Here is a 20,988-nt window from a genome sequence, read left to right on the forward strand (position 1 = left end):
CGCTGAGGCAGCAACAGCACGGAGCAGTCAGGGAAGCTCTCAACAGTACTCTGTATGATCCTTCTTATTCGAACATCACAATGTCCGAGTAGTTTCAAAATTGGAGAGGAGATACCACATAGAAATGGTGGGAAATATATGAATTTATGAGAGTTTAACACCAGTAAGGAACTAATTTCTACAGATGCCATCCCCCTGTGCTACAAATAGTTTCTTATAACGTTATCTTTCCTGCAACCTTAAAAAGGTGTGAGAGGTTAATGCTGGTGGTGCATTCACTCTTGCTTCATTCCACATCAACTGTAACACCAAAAAATCATTCACTTTTATTAATGAACATACATTAATTTTACACAGATGGAATAAAACTTTTTACAACTGTTGTTTGATCCTTGATTAAAATACAGATTACAAGCTTCTAAAAACTTTCCTGTGTCTCTGATGAAATGACCTGTGTATGTGATTTATGTGGTTTACAAAATGGCTAATTTAGTAAACATGGATGGACAGTAATTATATTAATACGACTTCTCCAGAAAGAGTTTTCTATGCTTACATCAGATAGAAGAGAAGGTGTCCTTACTTCAAGCCTGCCAGGTAATATGCATGATTTCTCGATGTTGATGTTATAAAAAGACCTTCGATTTTCATGAACAATCCTTGTTTTATGCTTAAAAAGCAATTGACATAATTATTGAAAACTTAGAGCAAACCTCCGTCTTACTTTGAATTATTCCCTGAACACTTACATCATGGTGACAACACAGATGTTTGACATCAGTGACAAATACCTCCATTTAGAGGTTTAGTGTGCATATAACATTACTGTGTACTTAAGCTTATAAATTGGAGAATAAATATAAATGATTTCCACGTAGTATAGAAGGGCTTCTCTTACAATTGAGGTAACAACCATCAAAAGCAGAAGTTCATATATACAGTAGAAACAAATCACAGCACAGTAACTTGAGAGTTGAATGACATTCGTTTTGGTTCCTTAATGATCTCAAATAACGTTAATATAAACAAGGATACATAACTAATAATTATACCTCTGAAAATATCCACCCCTTCATCTTGTGATCCATACGAATATATCAATTTAGTACATGTTTTAAATATGGAATACTTGCTACAGTGTTTCTGTTTAGAGTAATTCAACAAAAGTGGTATGAATGAAATGTTTTCTAGTATGAATTCCCTGGCATTGATTTACCTTTGATGTTTGATTAAACACTTGTCTACATTTTTGTATTTCATTCATGTATCTTTCCAAAGTAAACACTCGTTGTTTCAAAATTGTATATTTAGGACCAACCTTTTTTTTAAATCACTAATTCATTTTTAGGGTTTCTCTGCAGTATGTATTCTTTGACGGGGAGTGAGGTGATGGCTGTGGTGAAATCCTTTGCCGCATTCCTTACATGTCTAACATTTCTCTGCAGGATGAATTCTCTGATGTCAAGAAAGACCTGAACTCTTGGGAAAGGCTTTGCCACAGTCTGTACATTTATCAAGTCTCTCCCCAATATGGATTCGTTGATGTCGAGTAAGATGTGAACAATGGATAAAGGCTTTGCCACATTTGTTACATTTGTATGGTTTCTCCCCAGCATGAGTTCGCTGATGTGCAGGAAGACTCAGATGCCAGTTAAAGGCTTTGCCACATTCTGTACGTTTAAAAGGTCTCTCCCCAGTGTGGATTCTTTGATGTTGAGTAAGAAGTGAATAACGGGTAAAGGATTTGCCACATTCTGTACGTGTATAAAGTCTGTCCCCAGTATGGATTCGCTGATGTTCAGTTAAAGTTGAACTCTGCTTAAAAGCCTTGCCACATGCTGTACATTGATAAGGTCTCTCCCCAGTATGAATTTGCTGATGTTGAGTAACACGTGAACAACAGATAAAGGCTTTGCCACATTCTGTACACTTGTATGGTTTTGCCCCAGCATGGATTCACTGATGTTCAGTTAAATATGAACTCTGATTAAAGGCTTTGCCACATGCTGTACATTTGAAACGTTTCCTTCCTGTATGAATTTTCCTATGTCTACTTAGATTTGGTGAGTTACTTAAGACTTTTCCACATGTATTACACTTGTAATGTTTCTGCTTAGCCTGAATATTCTGCTGTTGAATAACTTTTGAAGACTGCTTACAAACTTTACCATAATCATAGCAATTAGAAGTCTTCTCTCCAATATCAATACTCTTATATGTATTAACAGTAAGATTTGAGCTTTGATAAAATATATTCTTATATCTATTATGTTTAGAATTGTTGTCTGAAAATTGATGTCCCTGTTGTTTCATGAGATATGAGTCTTGGTCAACATTATGCCCAGTTTCATTGCATGAAGAGCTTCTCATTCCATCATGTATACTCGTGTAATTATTGGGGGTAGAGCTCCTGCTTAAGGCATTACTCATTTTGTTAAGCTTGTAAAGTTATTCCACACTAATTATACCTCCATATGTATTGAACAATGATGGTTGAATAAGGTCTCTCCCAGTATTATCAACCATTACAGATTTGGAACAAGGAGAAAATAGTTGTTGGTTGAAGAACAATAAACTCTTGTTAAAGGATCCCTCAATTTGATTATATTGGGAATTTTCCCCCTCATTTTTAAGTTTCTGGTTTCCGGACATGTTTGAATGTATATTTAATAGACATCTATGCTCAGAGTTGTTTGAATGAGTATTTGCAGTAGAGGCTAGATGACTTTCCAGATTTTCCACATTTCCCTTCAGAGAGCATGTATGTTTCAAGAGATGATGTGGGTCTTTGCTGACAAATATACACTTATCTGCAGATGTTGATGACTGAAATTGGTCATCTGAAATTGGTTTGATTCACGTCCTTGATTTCTTTTGGTGGTAATGTTTACATTATGGGAAACTGTACCGATTTGGTTTTGTCCATCATAACATGCTCTCTGCTCTTTATATGCCCTCATATATTCCCAGTCTTTGGTTAAATGTAAATTTCCAAGGTGAAATCTTTCATATATTCCTAGCTTTGCTGTTGGGAATAAATCTTCTAAGCCTGGCTTTTGGGTCCTCAAACCCTGGGTGTCGTGAGAAGACACAGCTGAAAGATACCAAATAATTAGTTATTCTACTTACTATTCTCGGGGCATATGTTTTACAATTTACATAACATTGGCATACACTGGCTAGATTCAGCCTCAAACCGAGATAGAAGGAGTCAAGATGGCAGAGGATTTGGAAGACGTGGAGTTCATCTCTTTCCACAAAAGCATCAAGAATACATCTTGAAGAGGAAAAATTCTCACAGAGCCCTGCGGAACACGGGCAGAGGAACTTGGACACCTGAAAGGACAAGAAAGATTCCTGCTGAGCCAGGTAGGACAAAAGAATGAGAGACGAAAAGAAGCGGGATGGGACCCGCAAAACCCTGGGGGGATCTGAAGAGAGGAGAGGTCTCCACATCCAGGGAAGCCCCTCACTGGGGGGAGCCCAGTTGGGACAGGAGAGACTTATTCTCTGTGGGAAGAGAACACGGCAACCAGTGTGCAGGACATAGTGAGACCTGTACACAGGCTGCTGACCAGAGCCTTGCCCACCCAGCCTGAGAGGGTGTCCACCGCTGCACACAAGGGCTCGGTGCTGGAATGTAGGGTTTGGAGAGCAGACCCAGGCAAAGGACTGTGGTTGGCTGTGAGGAGACAGCCTGGGGGGACAGGAGGGAGGGAGGAGCTCTGCAAATGGGATGCTTGTGGAGGAAGCCTGAACCACCAGTGAAGCAGAGCAGCATCATTGAGTGATGCCCAAAGGGAAGAACCCCATTGCAGCCTCCCTGCCCCTGTGCCTGTCCCTGCCTCTCCAGATACTAGGAATGGCTCCCACCTAGGTGGGTGATCTCATGACCCCCACAGCTGCTTCCTCCTCCCCAACCCCCTCCCCACCAGGGTAGACCCATGGGCTCCAGGGGCACCTTCAGAGCACACGCCTGTGGGTGGTCCCAATGTACAGATGGCGCTGAAACCACAGCTGAGCCCCCAGGCCCTGCCACTAAGAAAGAAAAGCTGAGATCTCTCCTTGCAGCTGTACAAACCATGGTGTTAGACCCCACAACTGGCTTTGTAAACTCAGCCCCGACAAAACATCTGGATGGAAACGAGGCTCTGGCAGTCAAGACTAGTCTGGCTTTAGCAACTGTAGACTTTGTAGGCATGCACATGAGGCGGTTGGGCCAGGTCACAGTCTAAATTGGCCCCATAGCACTGAAGGGGGTCCGGCTCCACAGTGAATGTACACCTGGGACATGACTACAATGGATCACCAGCTGGTGACCTGGTGAAAACATCTGAGGGACACCAGGGTCAAGTGCCATCATGCCCATGGTTCAGGTGGGGCCAAGATCAATGCCAACACAGGGTCACATGAGAGCTTGCACAACACATGAAAGATGACCCACAGAGCATGCTCCGAATTGCACATCCCCAGAGGAGCAATCCTCAGTGGCTTCTCTCCCAGTGGGTGTGCTCCAGTCCCACTAGATCAGAAGAAGCACAGATCAGAAGCACAGCTAAGAAACAGATCTGGGGACTCTACTCCACTAATCAGGGAGCAGACACCACCCCTGACAGGGCAGTGACAGCCACAGAGGATAGACAAAGATCCCCTCAGTATCCAGGCAGGCTCTACTCACAATAATAACAATCCACTCCCTATCAAGGGAATAAGGGCATAAGTCTCTGGACCACCTCACCCACCAGGGGGCAGACACCAGAGCAAGAGGAACTAGGACCTGCAGCCTGCAGAACAGAGACCATAAACACAGAACACTGGACAAAATGAGATGACAAAGGAGTACGGTGTAGAGAATTCAAGATAGAAACCTACAGGAACAACTAAATGACGAGCGGTTGGGCAATGTAATGATTCATTTTATCTTTAAGTAATCAAATTTACAAACAAAACATTTTCACAAATACTGCTGCCACTGCTGCTGCTAAGTCGCTTCAGTCGTGTCCGACTCTGTGTGACTGCAGAGACCACAGCCCACCAGGCTCCCCTGTCCCTGGGATTCTCCAGGCAAGAACACTGGAGTGGGTTGCCATTTCCTTCTCCACAAAGACTAATGCCTACTAATTATTTAACCCATTTCTTACCACTCATGTTGTTATCTGAGCATGTTCTAATAGAATCTAAAATCATAAATGATATTGACCTAGAACTAATCAGGAATAGATGGCATAAACGATCAAGTCCTGGGATGTTTCATAACAAACAAGATAGATTTAATAAGGTAAGAGTTCTTAAGAAATAAAATAAGAAGTGAGACTTGAAAAATATGGTGAAAGCATAGGGAACTCTACTCAATGCTCTGTGGTCACCTAAATGGGAAAGAAATCTAATCAAGAAGAGAAATATGTATGTGTATCACTTATTCTTTTTTTTTTAATTTTTATTTTTACTTTATTTTGCTTTACAATACTGTATTGGTTTTGCGATACATTGACATGAATCAGCCACGGGTGTACATGAGTTCCCAATCCTGAAACCCCCTCCCACCTCCAACCCCGTATCATCTCTCTGGATCATCCCCATGCCACTTATTCTTTCTGTACAGCAAAACTAACAACATTGTAAAATAGCATTATTGGAACAGAAAAATTTCTTTTTAAAGATTTCTTTATATAATCTATAAGCTTAGTAGTGAAGAACAATCAGAAAAAAACACTGTGGGAAATGTCCTAAGTTCCCATGTCAATCATTTATTTAAAAACTCTATGAGTTAAATAAATATATTAAAGTATTTTAGCATTAAGGCATTGGGGTAAATATACTTAACACATTTAATGTTCGTTCATATAAAAAAAAGAGAATCTTTAAAGTAAAATTCAGGTTTGCATTTTCTCATTTTAGCGAAATGTTCTTATGCAGTGAAGAATTTGAGTATGAAGTTTATAAGGTCATATGTGTAGTTTCTAGTGGGTTGGAAATTATAGGGTAGAAAACAAAAAAATATTTGTCCGCAGTATTCCTAGAAGTGTGGCAATTTGTTCACAACTCCACCCACACTCTTCTGACTAGGGACAGAATCAGAACTTTTTAAAGGGCTTAATATAATTACTCAGAAAAATGAACAGATTTTCTAAAACCTCCCCAAAATGGAAGAGCTATCATGGCATGCAGGTTGTCCCAGGCAAGACAAGTATTTTGGTTCTCACTGTGAATGTGAAAATTAACCACTGGAGAAAAATACATAAATGATAAAAAGAATCAGGAATGGGTCAGGAGATGACCCTCTATGACAGTGACAGAAATAAACCCAGGCTAATCCAAAATCATTTCCACTGAAGCAGATCTTCCCAAACTGCTGGGAGCCAGCATGAGGAACTCTGCCCATGGCTACCCCCCAAACCAAAGTCTACCTACTTTACTGTTTTATGCTCTCACCTACACCTCTGACTTTATGGGGGGCTCTCCCCCATTACCATTTCTCTCGGAGAAGGAGTTAACTTGCAGCTCCAGTTAATAAAAATTCCTGGGCGTGACAAGAGTGTTTCAACTTATGAACTTCTCTGAATGTTCTCTAGCCTGCCTGCTCAGGATCGTCCGGCCACAGGTGATTGTTTATAGCCTCCCAACAATGAGAGGCATGAGATGCTTTAAAACTTTCTAAATACAGACTCTTTTGAAAAGTTAGAAGATTATTAGTATAGTATAGTGGGTTGATTAGAAATTATATTGGTGAAGGGTTTTTTCATTTGTTGTGCCAATAATTGCTGCTAATTCCCTGCCCTGGGTGTGACAAGGGTGCCTCAGGTCAAACCTCTCTGCTGACAGACTAGCTTGTGTGATAACCTCTCAACCAGAAACAGCACAGAGAGTTTGGAGTATTTCGAGAGTCTTAATTAGCATAGGGCTTTTCTCATTGTTGAATCAATGATTGCCGCCAGGCCTCCATATCCTTAGGTACCTGGGAATATATTAATCAGTGTATTTGGAATATAGAAAAGGAAATATAGTAGTTTTTAAGGTTAGCAATACTAGACTTTTTGAGTTAATGAATTTTCTCTTTTGTAATAGATCACTGTACTTTGTTATGAATCACTGTATCCTTCCTATGTAAAAATGTAACTTTATCACTATCTTAAGACTAAATAGATCTTAAGGGGAACATTGGTGAAAGGATTTTCATTTGTTGGGCTGATGTTTGCTGCTAAATCTCCATATTTCCTGCTCTTATAATGAATATAACTAGCATATAGAAGAAATAAGTATTAACCTTTAAGATTAATCATGTTAACCTTGGGTTAAATAAATTCCTTTCTTGGTTGTAACTCAGTACACCCTCACCCTATAGGAACACAACTTTATTTGGAGGGTGGTGCCTGGTTTAAGAAAAAACACCCTTGAAAAAAATAAGTTTTTTGGTTATTAGAAAGAAAGGGTCTGCAGGCTTCATGGCCAGAAGATGATGTAAAACCCCTAAGACCTTTTATTATGTAAAGCACCTGATTTTTTTTTTTTTTTTTTTTTTTTGCTTTCTTAAAATCTTTACTTTTGAGACAGGACGTAAGTGTTACAAACACACATGGAAAAGGAATACATGATCATAGTTGAAAGCAAATACAATCTAGTCGGAAAGTTTTTATGCCTGTCAGCTAATGCTGAAGCTGACTATGACATGCTGCAAGGCTTAAAGGAATGGTAGTTAGTATTCTTCTCCTTCTTCCTCTCCTTCTCCTTCCACAGAATTCACACGAGCCTCCTCATAATTCTTCTCAAGGGCAGCCATGTCCTCACGAGCCTCAGAAAACTCTCCTTCCTCCATGCCCTCACCCACGTACCAGTGAACAAAGGGACGCTTGGCATACATCAGGTCAAACTTGTGGTCCAGGCGAGCCCAGGCCTCAGCGATGGCTGTGGTGTTGCTCAGCATGCACACAGCTCGCTGTACTTTGGCCAGGTCTCCGCCGGGTACCACAGTGGGAGGCTGGTAATTAATGCCAACCTTGAAGCCAGTGGGGCACCAGTCCACAAACTGGATGCTGCGCTTGGTCTTGATGGTGGAAATGGCAGCATTGACATCTTTGGGAACCACATCGCCACGGTACAACAGGCAGTAGGCCATGCTTTTACCGTGGCAAGGGTCACATTTCACCATCTGGTTGGCTGGCTCAAAGCAAGCATTGGTGATCTCTGCTACAGAAAGCTATTCATGGTAGGCTTTCTCAGCAGAGATGACAGGGGGGTATGTGGCCAGAGGGAAGTGGATGAGGGGATAGGGCACCAGGTTGGTCTGGAACTCTCTCAGATCCACATTCAGGGCTCCATCAAACCTCAGGGAAGCAGTGATGGAGGACACTATCTGGCTAATAAGGCAGTTAAGATTTGTGTAGGTTGGGCGCTCAGTGTCGAGGTTTCTATGACAGATGTCATAGATGGCCTCATTGTCTACCATGAAGGCACAATCAGAGTTCTCCAGGGTGGAAAGCACCTGATTTTGATAAAGGTCAGGACTGCTGACCCCCGCGTGACTCTGCATTCATCCCTATGTGTAACAAAGGTATATAAGCAAACCTGAAAATAAAGAAAAACGGATCCATTTCTGGAAAGACTGATTCCCCCATGTCATTCTTTCTTGCTCCCCGTTTTTCTGGCTGAATTCCCATCTGGAGCATGGGTGCCAGCCATGTCTATTTACTTGTCCCGGCGTTCAGGTCCACTCAAGAAGGAGCCCAAGGAGGGGCACCTTCCAATATACAAGTGATCCCGGTGGCCCAACGTAGCTGGTGCAAATTCCTTGCCTGGGAATTTTATTGGTATCCCACATAAACCAAGTTATTCAGCCTCTTCTTCTCTCCTACTATTTTCTGGCCGAATTCCCATCTGGTGCATGGGTACTCACCAAGTATGCTAATTTTGCCTGGGCTTCTAAGATCGGACTGGGGAGGCCTCAGCGCCTCCTCTCCTTCGGGAGAACAGGAAGACGCCTGCGGCCTATGTAGGTGGTGACTGGTATTCCATGTAAACCAAGTTATTCAGCCTCTTTTTCTCTGCTAATTTGCTAATCCTTCTCTATCTGTAATTAAATAAGTTTCTTCCAAGGACGCTGACTCCGTCTCACCTTCGAATCACCCTGGATCCACCAGGGCTGGACCCTGGCACCAAACCACACGAAAAGTATGACTTCCTCCACGATGCCTGTCCCTCTCACCTGAGTTATCTGCTCCATCCAGAGACACATACCTGGGTGTATGGCTGGCATCTCCATTCTCCGTATATCCCAGGGATCCTTCATTTGCTCCAGAAATGTGACCAGGTCTGGCTTAGAGACCACAAGACCTGTTCATCAGAAAAAGGAATATGTGTCTTCACAGATATTCATCAATTTCCAACCCAATATGTGTTCAGGTGAGAGAGAAGTCAAGGAAGAAAGTTAAAATAGCCTTAAAAAGTGATTTTACCAAATAGTTTATTGGAAGCACCTTTAAAAGACAAATGCATCAAAATCAGGTTCTGATATTATGCTCAAGTACTACTAAGGCAAAAGCAAGTAGTAGAAATCCGGTTTGAAGAGGAGAGTGGCACTATTTTATACCACAGAACTTATAGAATTACCACTCACCTAGAATGAAGGATATGCATGTCAAGAAGCAATAGTTAGAACCATACATGGAACAACTGACTGGTTCTGGATTGGGAAAGGAGAACATCAAGGCTGTATATTGCCACCCTGCTTATTTAACTTATATGCAGAGTGCATCATGAGAACTGCTGGGCTGGATGAAGCACAAGCTGGAATAAAGATTGCCGGAGGAAATATCAATACCTCAGATATGCAGATGACACCACCCCTATGGCAGAAAGCAAAGAAAAACTAAAGAGCCTTCTGATGAAAGTGAAAGAGGAGAGTGAAAAAGTTAGTTTAACTCAACATTCAGAAAACTATGATCATGGCATCTGGTTCCATCATTTCATAGCAAGTAGATGGGGAAACAATGGAAACAGTGACAGACTTTATTTTGGGGGGCTCCAAAATCACTGCCGATTGTGACTGCAGCCATGAAATTAAAAGATGCTTGCCCCTTGGAAGAAAAGCTATGACAAACCTAGACAGCATATTAAAAAGCAGAGACATCACTTTGCTAACAAAGGTCCCTCTAGTCAAAGCTATGGTTTTTCCAGTAGTATGGATGTGATATTTGGAACACAGAGAAAGCTGAGCACCAAAGAATTGATGCCTTCGAACTGTGGTTCTGGAGAAGGCTCTTGAGAGTCCCTTGGTCAGCAAGGAGATCACACCAGTCAATCCTAAAGAAATCAACCCTGAATATTCATTGGAAGGACTGATGCTGAAGCTCCAATTATTTGGCCACCTGATGTGAAGAGCCAACTCATTGGAAAAGACCCTGATGCTGGGAAAGACTGAGGGCAGGAGGAGAAGGGGACGTCAGAGGATGAGATGATTGAATAGCATTATTGACTCAATGGATATGAATTTGAGCAAACTCTGGGAATTAACGAAGGATAGGGAAACCTGGTTTGCTGCATTCCATGGGATGACAAAGAGTTAGACATGACTTAGCAACTGAACAACAAGAAGGCAGATTACATCAAGGAAGAAGAAGGTTAGAGTTATAATGACCCATAATGAAGTCTTTCTTTCAAATGTCACAAATACCCTTTTCCCCCTAGAAAGCAGGGATCTGAACCTCTATTGGACAAAGCAGAAATTTCCAGGAGACATTCTAGAATGAATGAACCAAAACCCTGAAAGTACTTAAGGGATTCTGGAAGGCAGTTATCCTCACCCAAGGAGGCCAGGTTCCCATAGTTCTCTAAGATCACGTCCCTGTACAATTCCTGCTGACAGAGGTCCAGGCACTCCCACTCCTCTTGGGTGAAGTCTGTGGCCACATCCTCGAATGTCAGCCGTCCCTGAAATACAAAGGACATGAGCCATGTGGACATGGGAAGACTTCCTAATGCGACCCAAGATGAAACCAGCAAGAGAAATGGTTTTGATTTAGGAGAATGTCTGGAGTTACACAAGAATATAATTTTTATACAGCCATATTTTCAACTGTATTTCTAACCCAGGAAAAGAGAATGAGATATGATCCACAGACCATTATAGAAACTATCCTGATCTGGAAGAGAAATTATAAAAGAGTCACATCAACCCTGACTTATCTATTTTGGTGAGTTGTACTCGTGTGGCACAGGATAAATTGTCTATCAAGGAAAGTATATTAGTCACTCAGTCATGTCTGATTCTTTCTGACCCCATGGACTGTAGCACACCAGGCTTCCTTGTCCATGGGATTTTTCAGGCAAGAATACTGGAGTGAGTTGCCATTTCCTTCTCTAGGGGAATCTTCCCCACCAAGGGATCGGACCCAGGTCTCCCACATTGCAGGCAGACTCTTCACCATCTGAGCCACCAGGGAAGGCCCCTATCAAGGAAACAGGACATATTTCTAAAAAACATGCTCTGATCTAAGAGTTCTGGAGTGGGGCCAATGTGCCACATTTTTAACAAGCTTATTTTAACTAGTAATGTTGAAAATTCTGATGCATGAATGACCATTCTGAATACCAAAGAGGTAGACTAGTAAACTAAGAATTTATACTTAACTTTGATTTTTAAGTGTTTTACAAAATTGATGGGTCTGATAGAATAGTACCCATAGCAGCAATAATCCTTTAACTATTTAGTACATACTATATGTCTTTCTAACAGTTTTGACAGAATCTTGAATGCACCACATAAATAATATAAAATCAACAACACTGTTGTTCCCCCTTTTGCAAATATTTTGACAAACATTCATTAAATGACAGATCTTGAATTTTGCTTCAGTTTACACGAACTATAATTTAACTAGTAAAACACAAATACACAGAGACAACACTAAAGAAAGTTTATGCAAGTTTTTAAAGGGTCTTCCCTGGTAGTCCGAGCGCCCAAGTCAGGGGGCTGGCTTCAGCCCCTTGTTAGAGAACTAGATCCCACACACCACAGCTAAAGTTTGCCTGCTGCAACAAAGTCTCCCACATGGCTCCAAGATTCTGCAGGCTACAACCAAGACATAATTGGCCAAAGACATAAATATGTGTATTTGTTAAGAACTTTATATAACTGGGGAGAATACCAAAACAAGAAAAAATAATAATTTTAACATTTTCAAGCCTACAGACATATACTAAAATGAGACTGTATACTTATTAAGAGTATTAAAGAAAAGCTAACAGTCAGAAAACTAAGATCACGGCACCCAGTCCCATCACTTCATGGCAAATAGATGGGGAAACAGTGGCTGACTTTATTTTTGGGGGCTCCAAAATCACTGCAGATGGTGATCGCAGCCATGAAATTAAAAAAATACTTCCTCCTTGGAAGGAAAGTTATGACCACCCTAGACAGCATATATTAAAAAGCAGAGACATTACTTTGTCCACAAAGGTCCATCTAGTCAAGGTTATGGTTTTTCCAGTGGTCTTGTTTGGATGTGAGAGTTGGACTATAAAGAAAGCTGAGCACAGAAGAATTGATACTATTGAACTGTGGTATTGGAGAGGACTCTTGAGAGTCCCTTGGACTGCAAGGAGATCCAATCTGTTCATTCTAAAGGAGATCAGTCCAGGGTGTTCATTGGAAGGACTGATGTTAAAGCTGAAGCTCCAATATTTTGGCCATCTGATGTGAAAAGCTGACTCATGTGAAAAGACCCTGATGTTGGGAAAGATTGAAGGCAGGAGGAGTAGGGGACAACAGAGGATGAGATGGTTGGATGGCATCACAACTCAATAAACATGAGTTTGGGTAAACTCCAGGAGTTGGTGATGGACAGGGAGACCTGGTGTGCTGTGGTTCATGTGGTCGCAGAGTTGGACACGACTGAGTGACTGAACTGAATTGATTCATGTCAATAAAATCAAGATTATTTTTAATGGGTTAAAATATACACATCTACTTGTGAATGATATTCTTTGTATATTTTAAATACACTAGGGTGCAAACATATACAACGGTATAAGATAAATTAGAGCTCTTGGTTCTGAAACTTTAATTTCCTGACAAACTGTATCATTTTGTTGAGCTGTATCTTAGAAATTAAACACAGGTGAAAACAGATTAGCACCAATATGATTATTGCAAATATTTCTGAAAAAAAAAAAAAGATGTGAATAAGAAGACTATGTGTGATATGAGCGTGGAGTGTACTGGAAACATCACATGTGGGCTTGAGTGATGAAAATACCCATTCCTAAAACCCAGTGTCTATCATCAACAGAGTGAGCATTCATGTTCCAAAGCAAAGAGAAACCAAAAAGAGGTGGAATTTCTCCAAAACTGTGAGGGTTTTCACACGTTCCCCACTCCATTTTTCCACAGCCTTGTTCAAAGACAGAGGGAAACAAATGAACTTCATAGCCTGATAATCTCAGAGAAATTACCAGAGCCAGTGGACATCATCTGTCATGGTGTAACTGGATCACACAGAAGATGCACTATCAGAGCCTGGGCATTTAGGAAAAAATAAGGAAATTATAACTTGAACCTAATCACTCACCTAGAGCTAGACATCCTGGAATGTGAGTCAAGTGGGCCTTACAAAGCATCACTACGAACAAAGCTAGTGGAGGTGATGGAATTCCAGTTGAGCTATTTCAAATCCTGAAAGATGATGCTGTGAAAGTGCTGCATTCAATATGCCAGCAAATTTGGAAAATTCAGCAGTGGCCACAGGACTGGAAAAGGTCAGTTTTCATTCCAATCCCAAAGAAAGGCATCGCCAAAGAATGCTCAAACTACCACACAATTGCACTCATCTCACATGCTAGTAAAATAATGCTCCAAATTCTCCAAGCCTCGCTTCACCAATACGTGAACCCTGAACTTCCTGATGTTCAAGCTGGTTTTAGAAAAGGCAGAGGAACCAGAGAACAAATTGCCAACGTCTGCTGGATCATGGAAAAATCAAGAGAGTTCCAGAAAAACATCTATTTCTGCTTTATTGACTATACCAAAGCCTTTGACTGTGTGGATTACAATAAACTATGGAAAATTCTGAGAGAGATGGGAATACCAGACCACCTGACCTGCCTCTTGAGAAATCTGTATGCAGGTCAGGAAGCAACAGTTAGAACTGGACATGGAACAACAGACTGGTTCGAAATAGGAAAAGGAGTACTTCAAGGCTGTATATTGTCACCCTGCTTATTTAACTTCTATGCAGAGTACATCATGAGAAACACTGGACTGGAAGAAACACAAGCTGGAATCAATATTGCCGGGATGTTGGGAGCCAGCGTGAGGAACTCCACCCATAGCAAAGGTCATGAGGAGGAAGCTTGGCATAAGCAAAGGCGTGATCAAGCCTCAGGAAACCCCCTGTTCCCGAGCATCTACCCCAAAACCAGAGTACTTTACAGGGAGCTCTCCCCCATAACCATTTCTCTCAGAGAAGGAGTTAACTTGCAGCTCCAGTTAATAAAAATTCCTGGGCGTGATAAGAGTGTTTCAGCTTATGAACTCTGAAGGTTCTCTGGCCTGCCTGATCAGGCTCGTCCGTCCACATGTGATTGTTTACAGCCTCCCAACTGTGAGAGGCACGGGATGTTTTAAAACTTTCTAAATACAGACTCTTTTGAAAAGTTAGATCATTAGTACAGTATTAGTAGGTTGATTAGGAATTATATTGGTCAAGGGTTTTTTTTTTTTCCATTTGTCGTGCCAATAATTACTGCTAATTCCCTGCCCTGGGTGTGACAAGGATGTCTCAGGTCAAACCTCTCTGCTGACAGACTAGCTTGTGTGACAACCTCTCAACCATAAACAGCACAGAGAGTTTGGAGTACTAGCGTAGGGCTTTTTTCATTGATGAGTCAATGATTGCCATCAGGCCTCCATATCCTTAGGCACCTGGGAATATATTAATCAATGTATTTGGAATACAGAAAAGGAAACATAGTAGTTTTTGATGTTAGCAATACTAGATTTTTGAGTTAATGAATCTTCTCTTTTGTTATAGATCACTGTACTTTGTTATAAATCACTATGCTATGTAACTGTATCACTATCATAAGACAAAATAGATCTTAAGGGGAACATTGGTGAAGGGTTTACATTTGTTGAGCCAATATTTGCTGCTAAAACTTCGTATTCCTGCCTTTATAATGAATATAACTAGCATATAGGGAAAATAAGTATTAACCTTTAAGATTAATCATGTTAAACCTTAGGTTAAGTAAATTCCTTTCTTGATTGTAACTCACTACACCCTCACGCTATAGGAATGCAACTTTATTTGGAGGGTGGCGCCTGATTTAAGAAAAAATCACCCTTGGAAAAATAAGTTTTCTGGTTAACTGACCAGTATCAGAAAGGGCCATAAAATGTCAGCAGACCTCATGGCCAAAAGATGATGAAACTCATAAGACCTTTGTATAATTTTATATGAAGCACCTGATTGTGACAAGGGTCAGGTCTGCTGACCCCCGCGTGACTCTGTATTCATCCCTATGTATAACAAAAAGGTATATAAACAAACCTGAAAAATAAAGAAATCGGATCAGTTTCTGGAAAGACTGATTCCCCCATGTCGTTTCTTTCTCGCTCCCCGTTTTCCTGGCTGAATTCCCATCTGAAATGTGGGTACTCACCAAGCCTGCTAATTCTGCCTGGGCTTCTGAGATCGGACCGGGGAGGCCTCAGTGCCTCCTCTCCTTTGGGAGAATGGAAAGACGCCTGTGGCCTACATAGGTGGTGATTGGTATTCCATGTAAACCAGTTATTCAGCCTCTTTTCTCCACTAATTCTCCTACTACACTATCTGTTTCTAATCTCCCTCTATATCTGTAATTAAATAAGTTTTTTCCAGGACGCCGACTCCGTCCCCACCTTCGAATTCCCTGGATCCACCGGGGCTGGACCCTGGCACCTGGAGAAACATCAATAACCTCAGATATGCAGATGACACCACCCTTATGGCAAAAAGTGAAGAAGAGCTAAAAAGCCTCTTGATGAAAGTGAAAGAGCAGTGCCTGGGGCCAGCGTGAGGAACTCCGCCCATTGCAAAGGTTATGAGGAAAGACGCTTGGCATATGCAAAGGCGTGATCAAGCCTCAGGAAACCCTCTGTTCCCGAGCATCTAACCCCAAAACCAGAGTCTGTTTTATGCTCTCACCTACACCTCTGACTTTACAGGGGGCTCTCCCCCATAACCGTTTCTCTCGGAGAAGGAGTAAACGTGAAGCTCCAAGGCAATAAAAATTCCTGGGTGTGACAAGAGTGTTTCAGCTTACGGACTGCTCTGAAGGTTATCTAGCCCGACTGTAGAGGTTCATCCGGCCACATGTGATTGTTTACAGCCTCCAAATCTGAGAGGGAGGAGATGTTTTAGACTTACTAGAGGCAAATTCTCTTGGGGAGTTGGAAATTATTAGTATAGTGTGTTGGTTAGGAATTATATTGGTGAAGGGTTTTTTCATTTGTTGTGTCAATAATTGCTGCTAATTCCCTGCTCTGGGTGGGACAAGTGTGTCTGAGGTCAAATCTCTCTGCTGACAGACTAGCTTGTGTGACAGGATTATCCATACTCCTGCCACTATGCACATGATTTTTTACTACCTCTCAACCATAAACAGCACAGAGAGTTTTGGAGTATTTTGAGAGTCTTAATTAGCATAGGGCTTTTTCTTCTTGTTAAGTCAATGATTGCCGCCAGGCCTCCATATCCTTAGGCACCTGGGAATATATTAATCAATGTATTTGGAATATAGAAAAGGAAATATAGTAGTTTTTGATGTTAGCAATACTAGACTTTTTTGAGTTAATGGATTTTCTCTTGTAATAGATCACTGTGCTTTGTTATAAATCACTGTGTCCTTGCTATGTAAAAATGTAACTTTATCACTATCTTAAGACTAAATAGATCTTAAGGGGAACATTGGTGAAAGGATTTTCATTTGTTGGGCTGATGTTTGCTGCTAAATCTCCATGTTCCCTGCCCTTATAATGAATATAACTAACATATAGGAGAAATAAGTATTAACCTTTAAGATTAATCATGTTAACCTTAGGTTAAATAAATTCCTTTCTTGATTGTAACTCATTACACCCTCACCCTATGGGAATGTAACTTTATTTGGAGGGTTGTGCCTGGTTTAAGAAAAAACACCCTTGGAAGAAATAAGTTTTTTGGTTATCAGAAAGAAAGAATCATAAAATGTCAGCAAGTCTCACTCATGGCCAGAAGATGATGTAATGTCCCTAAGACCTTTTTTTTATACATTTATGTGAAGCACCTGATTATGATAAAGGTCAGGACTTCTGACTTCCCCGTGACTCCGTATTCATCCCTAAGTGTTACAAAAGGTATATAAGCAAACCCTAGAATAAAGAAATTGGATCAGTTTCCAGAAAGACTGATTCCCCCATGTCGTTCATTTTTGCTCCTCGTTTTTCTGGCTGAATTGCCATCTGGAGCATGGATGCTATTCCACGTAATCCAAGTTATTCACCCTCTTCTCTCCACTAATCTTCCTACTACACTATCCATTTCTAATCTCTCTATATCTGTGATTAAATATGTATTTTTCCAAAGTCGCCAACTCTGTCTGCCCACCTTCGAATCACCTTGGATCCACCGGGGCTGGACCCTGGCAGAGGAGAGTGAAAAAGTTGGCTTAAGGCTCAACATTCAGAAAACGAAGATCATGGCATCCGGTCCCATCACTTCATGGGAAATAGATGGGGAAACAGTGGAAACAGTGTCAGACTTTATTTTTGAGGGGCTCCAAAATCACTGCAAATGGTGACTGCAGCCATGAAATTAAAAGACGCTTACTCCTTGGGAAAAAAGTTATGATCAACCTAGATAGCATATTCAAAAGCAGAGACATTACTTTGCCAACTAAGGTCTGTCTAGTCAAGGCTATGATTTTTACCATGGTCATGTATGGATCTGAGAGTTGGACTGTGAAGAAGGCTGAGCGCTGAAGAATTGATGCGTTTGAACTGTGGTGTTGGAGAAGACTCCTGAGAGTCCCTTGGACTGCAAGGAGATCCAACCAGTCCATTCTGAAGGAGATCAGCCCTGGGATTTCTTTGGAAGGAATGATGCTAAAAGCTGAAACTCCAGTACTTTGGCCACCTCATGCGAAGAGTTAACTCATTGGAAAAAACTCTGATGCTGGGAGGAATTGTGGGTAGGAGGAGAAGGGGACTACAGAGGATGAGATGGCTGGATGGGATCACTGACTTGATGGATGTGAGTCTAAGGGAACTCCGGGAGTTGGTGATGGACAGGGAGGCCTGGTGTGCAGCGATTCATGGGGTTGCAAAGAGTCAAACAGGACTGAGTGAACTGAACTGAACAGAAAGATATCAGTTTTATGCAAAATTCATTTTATATATACTTCCTCTGTTTTGTATCCTAACAGTGTGTTTAACTAGTAAGCCATAGCATTACAGAGGACAATGTCTCCTAGTTTTCTTTTTATTTCTGCGCATTTTCTGAAAAATTCTGGATCACTGAGTTGATTCAATATATAAGGGCATTTTCTAACTCCTAATGAGCTGAATTGTATCCACGTGTGAACTCATCATGGCATTTACCTACTTCCTGAAGATCCTAACACTGAACCACGTCCCAGTGGGAATCTCGGATACCAGTGCCTCTCCGTGTTGATCTCTCACAAAGGGAATATGTTCACCAGCTGAAAGTCACTCATTCAGGTTGGGAATTCATCATGTTCTATAGAAAGCCAGGATACAGACAATGGAGAACAGGATCTGGGACCCAAGGGAGAGGTGGTCTAAGGAGCCAGTCTTCACTATGATAAGAAGAAAAGGAAAAAATAAGAAGTGGATAAAAAACACCCCAGGCAGAAAAATTAGAAGCAGAGAACTAAAGGTTTGCGGATTCTCAGTCTAGGCATTTCAGGAGGAAAACCAGACACAGCCCCAGGCCTGGAACAGAAAGAGTACCTGAGAAGCTGCCATTTCCTCCTCTTCTTCGTCCTGTTCTGTCTTCTCTGGGGATGTTATGTAGCAAACACACCTCTGCATCTTGAGAAAATACCTTCAAAGGCCTCTGTGCCACTCTATAACCTGCAACTACTTCACCTACAGACAGAAGGACTTGAAAAACTGAAAAGACCCACCTCTCCTGTCCTGTCTCAGGAGAGATTCAGGAACAATCACGCCTAACTCGAGGCCAGCCTGTGAACTTATTTCTTGATTGTTCTCTCCCCATAGACAGCTCCTAACCCTCTGCTCCCACAGATGATGTGAGCTGACTGACTTCCCTGGTCCAAATCCAGCTAGACCAACCCTGTAGCCTCTCCTCAGACTGAAGCTTAGCCTCAGCTCTCACAGATGGACCAGAAGCCATGTCCTTCACCCGGGCCTCCCATTACAGTGCCCTGGAGCACTTCCTACACACCACACTGATGCCCCCACAGGACCAAGAGAGAACTCTCTGGGGAAGGCACCAGGGAGGTCCTTTCCTAACACTGGTCACGTGACCCTGATGGAAAACAGATGCAAATCACTTGGCCAATGGTTCAGATTCTTTCTGAACCATTTCAGTGAATATGAAGCCCTCGAGGTAAGGTCCCAACTCTAAGAAGTTATGAATCTGCAGGTCTGGGGGGGGAGGGTCATTAAATAAATCTTTAGCAAGTTCTCTGTTCTGATGCTTCTTCCCCAAGGCCCACACTCAGGAGCCCTGAGCTTAAACCTTCTCATTGAGCACAGCTGAAACATCTCAGGAGGGGAGGTTTTAGGATGGAAATTTCTGAGGGAGGTCAGGCTAGAACCAGGCAGAGAAAGCTCCAGTACTTGGGGTTCAGGCCTTTCTAAGGGACCCTGAGTGATTGCTGTGGGCTCCCCAGGCTGAGCCTGGATGGGTCCATTCAAACCAGAGGAGCAGGAATCTGGTAAGCTCTGAGGGTGTCACTGAAGGGGGGCCTGTGCAGTAAACCCTGGGCTTCAGCAAGACTGCTGGTCTCAAGGTGGGTGGTCATCTAGTGCAGGTGCTCATAGGACTGGCTGCTGTGAGTTCAAGGACCTGCAGGCTGCCTGCTCCCCAGACAGATGCTGTGGCAGCAACAGCATGGAGTAATCCAGGTAAACTCTCAATACTCTGTATGGTCCTTCTTAGAACTATCACAATGTCCCAGCAGTTACAGAGAGGGGGAAAAAGTACAATGGAGAAATGATGGGAAATATCCAATTAGTTGAGGATTAAAGACAATATGGAAACTAATTGTTACAGATATCATCCCTCTGTGCTAACAAAGAGTTTATTGTTAGGTATTTTCCCTTCAACCTTAAATCGGTAGGTTGATACTTCATTACACACCAACTTCATCACAGGAAACCACCCAGTTGTATTAACATGTCATATCACACAGTCAGAATAACAGCTTTTCTAACCCACTGTGTAACTGAATAAAATACAGATTACGAGCATAAACAACGATATTCATTGCTCTGATACAATGATCTGAGAACTGTGATTCCTATGGTTACAAAATGGAGGTTAATCGTTTACGAAACAAGACATACACTAATTACATGACTTTTCTGGGAGGTGTTTCCATACATTTTCAGGGGATCAGAGGTGTCTTTATTTGAAACATGTCCACTAATATTCATGACTTCTGTTGATAGTATAAAGATACATCAAGATTTCAGTGAACTGTCATTGTATTTTACTTAAAAAGCAAGTAACATAACTATTGAAAATGTACATCTTACTTTAATATGTGGAATTACTCCCTGAACACTTACCTCATGGTGACCTATAGGGATGTTTGCCATGAATGACTAACACCTCCATTTATATGTACATGTTATATTACTGGGTCCTTAATCTTCTAATGGAGAATAAATATAAATGATTTCTCCCTAGGATAGAAGGCCTTGTCTTACCTTTGAGATAGCAAGCATCAAAAACATAACTGCATACACACTAGAAATGAAGCATA

At 41.6% G+C, this 20,988-nt stretch overlaps 2 pseudogenes; both read right to left on the bottom strand.

The window, feature by feature from the left end:
- Window positions 1-1,344: 1,344 nt before the first annotated feature.
- Window positions 1,345-20,796, bottom strand: LOC138419573 (zinc finger protein 519-like; annotated as a pseudogene).
- LOC138418509 (tubulin alpha-1B chain-like) lies at window positions 7,507-8,527 on the bottom strand (annotated as a pseudogene).
- Window positions 20,797-20,988: the final 192 nt, after the last annotated feature.

The sequence above is a fragment of the Ovis canadensis genome, chromosome 14, assembly GCF_042477335.2.
Source record: "Ovis canadensis isolate MfBH-ARS-UI-01 breed Bighorn chromosome 14, ARS-UI_OviCan_v2, whole genome shotgun sequence".
NCBI classification, from domain to species: Eukaryota; Metazoa; Chordata; class Mammalia; order Artiodactyla; family Bovidae; genus Ovis; species Ovis canadensis.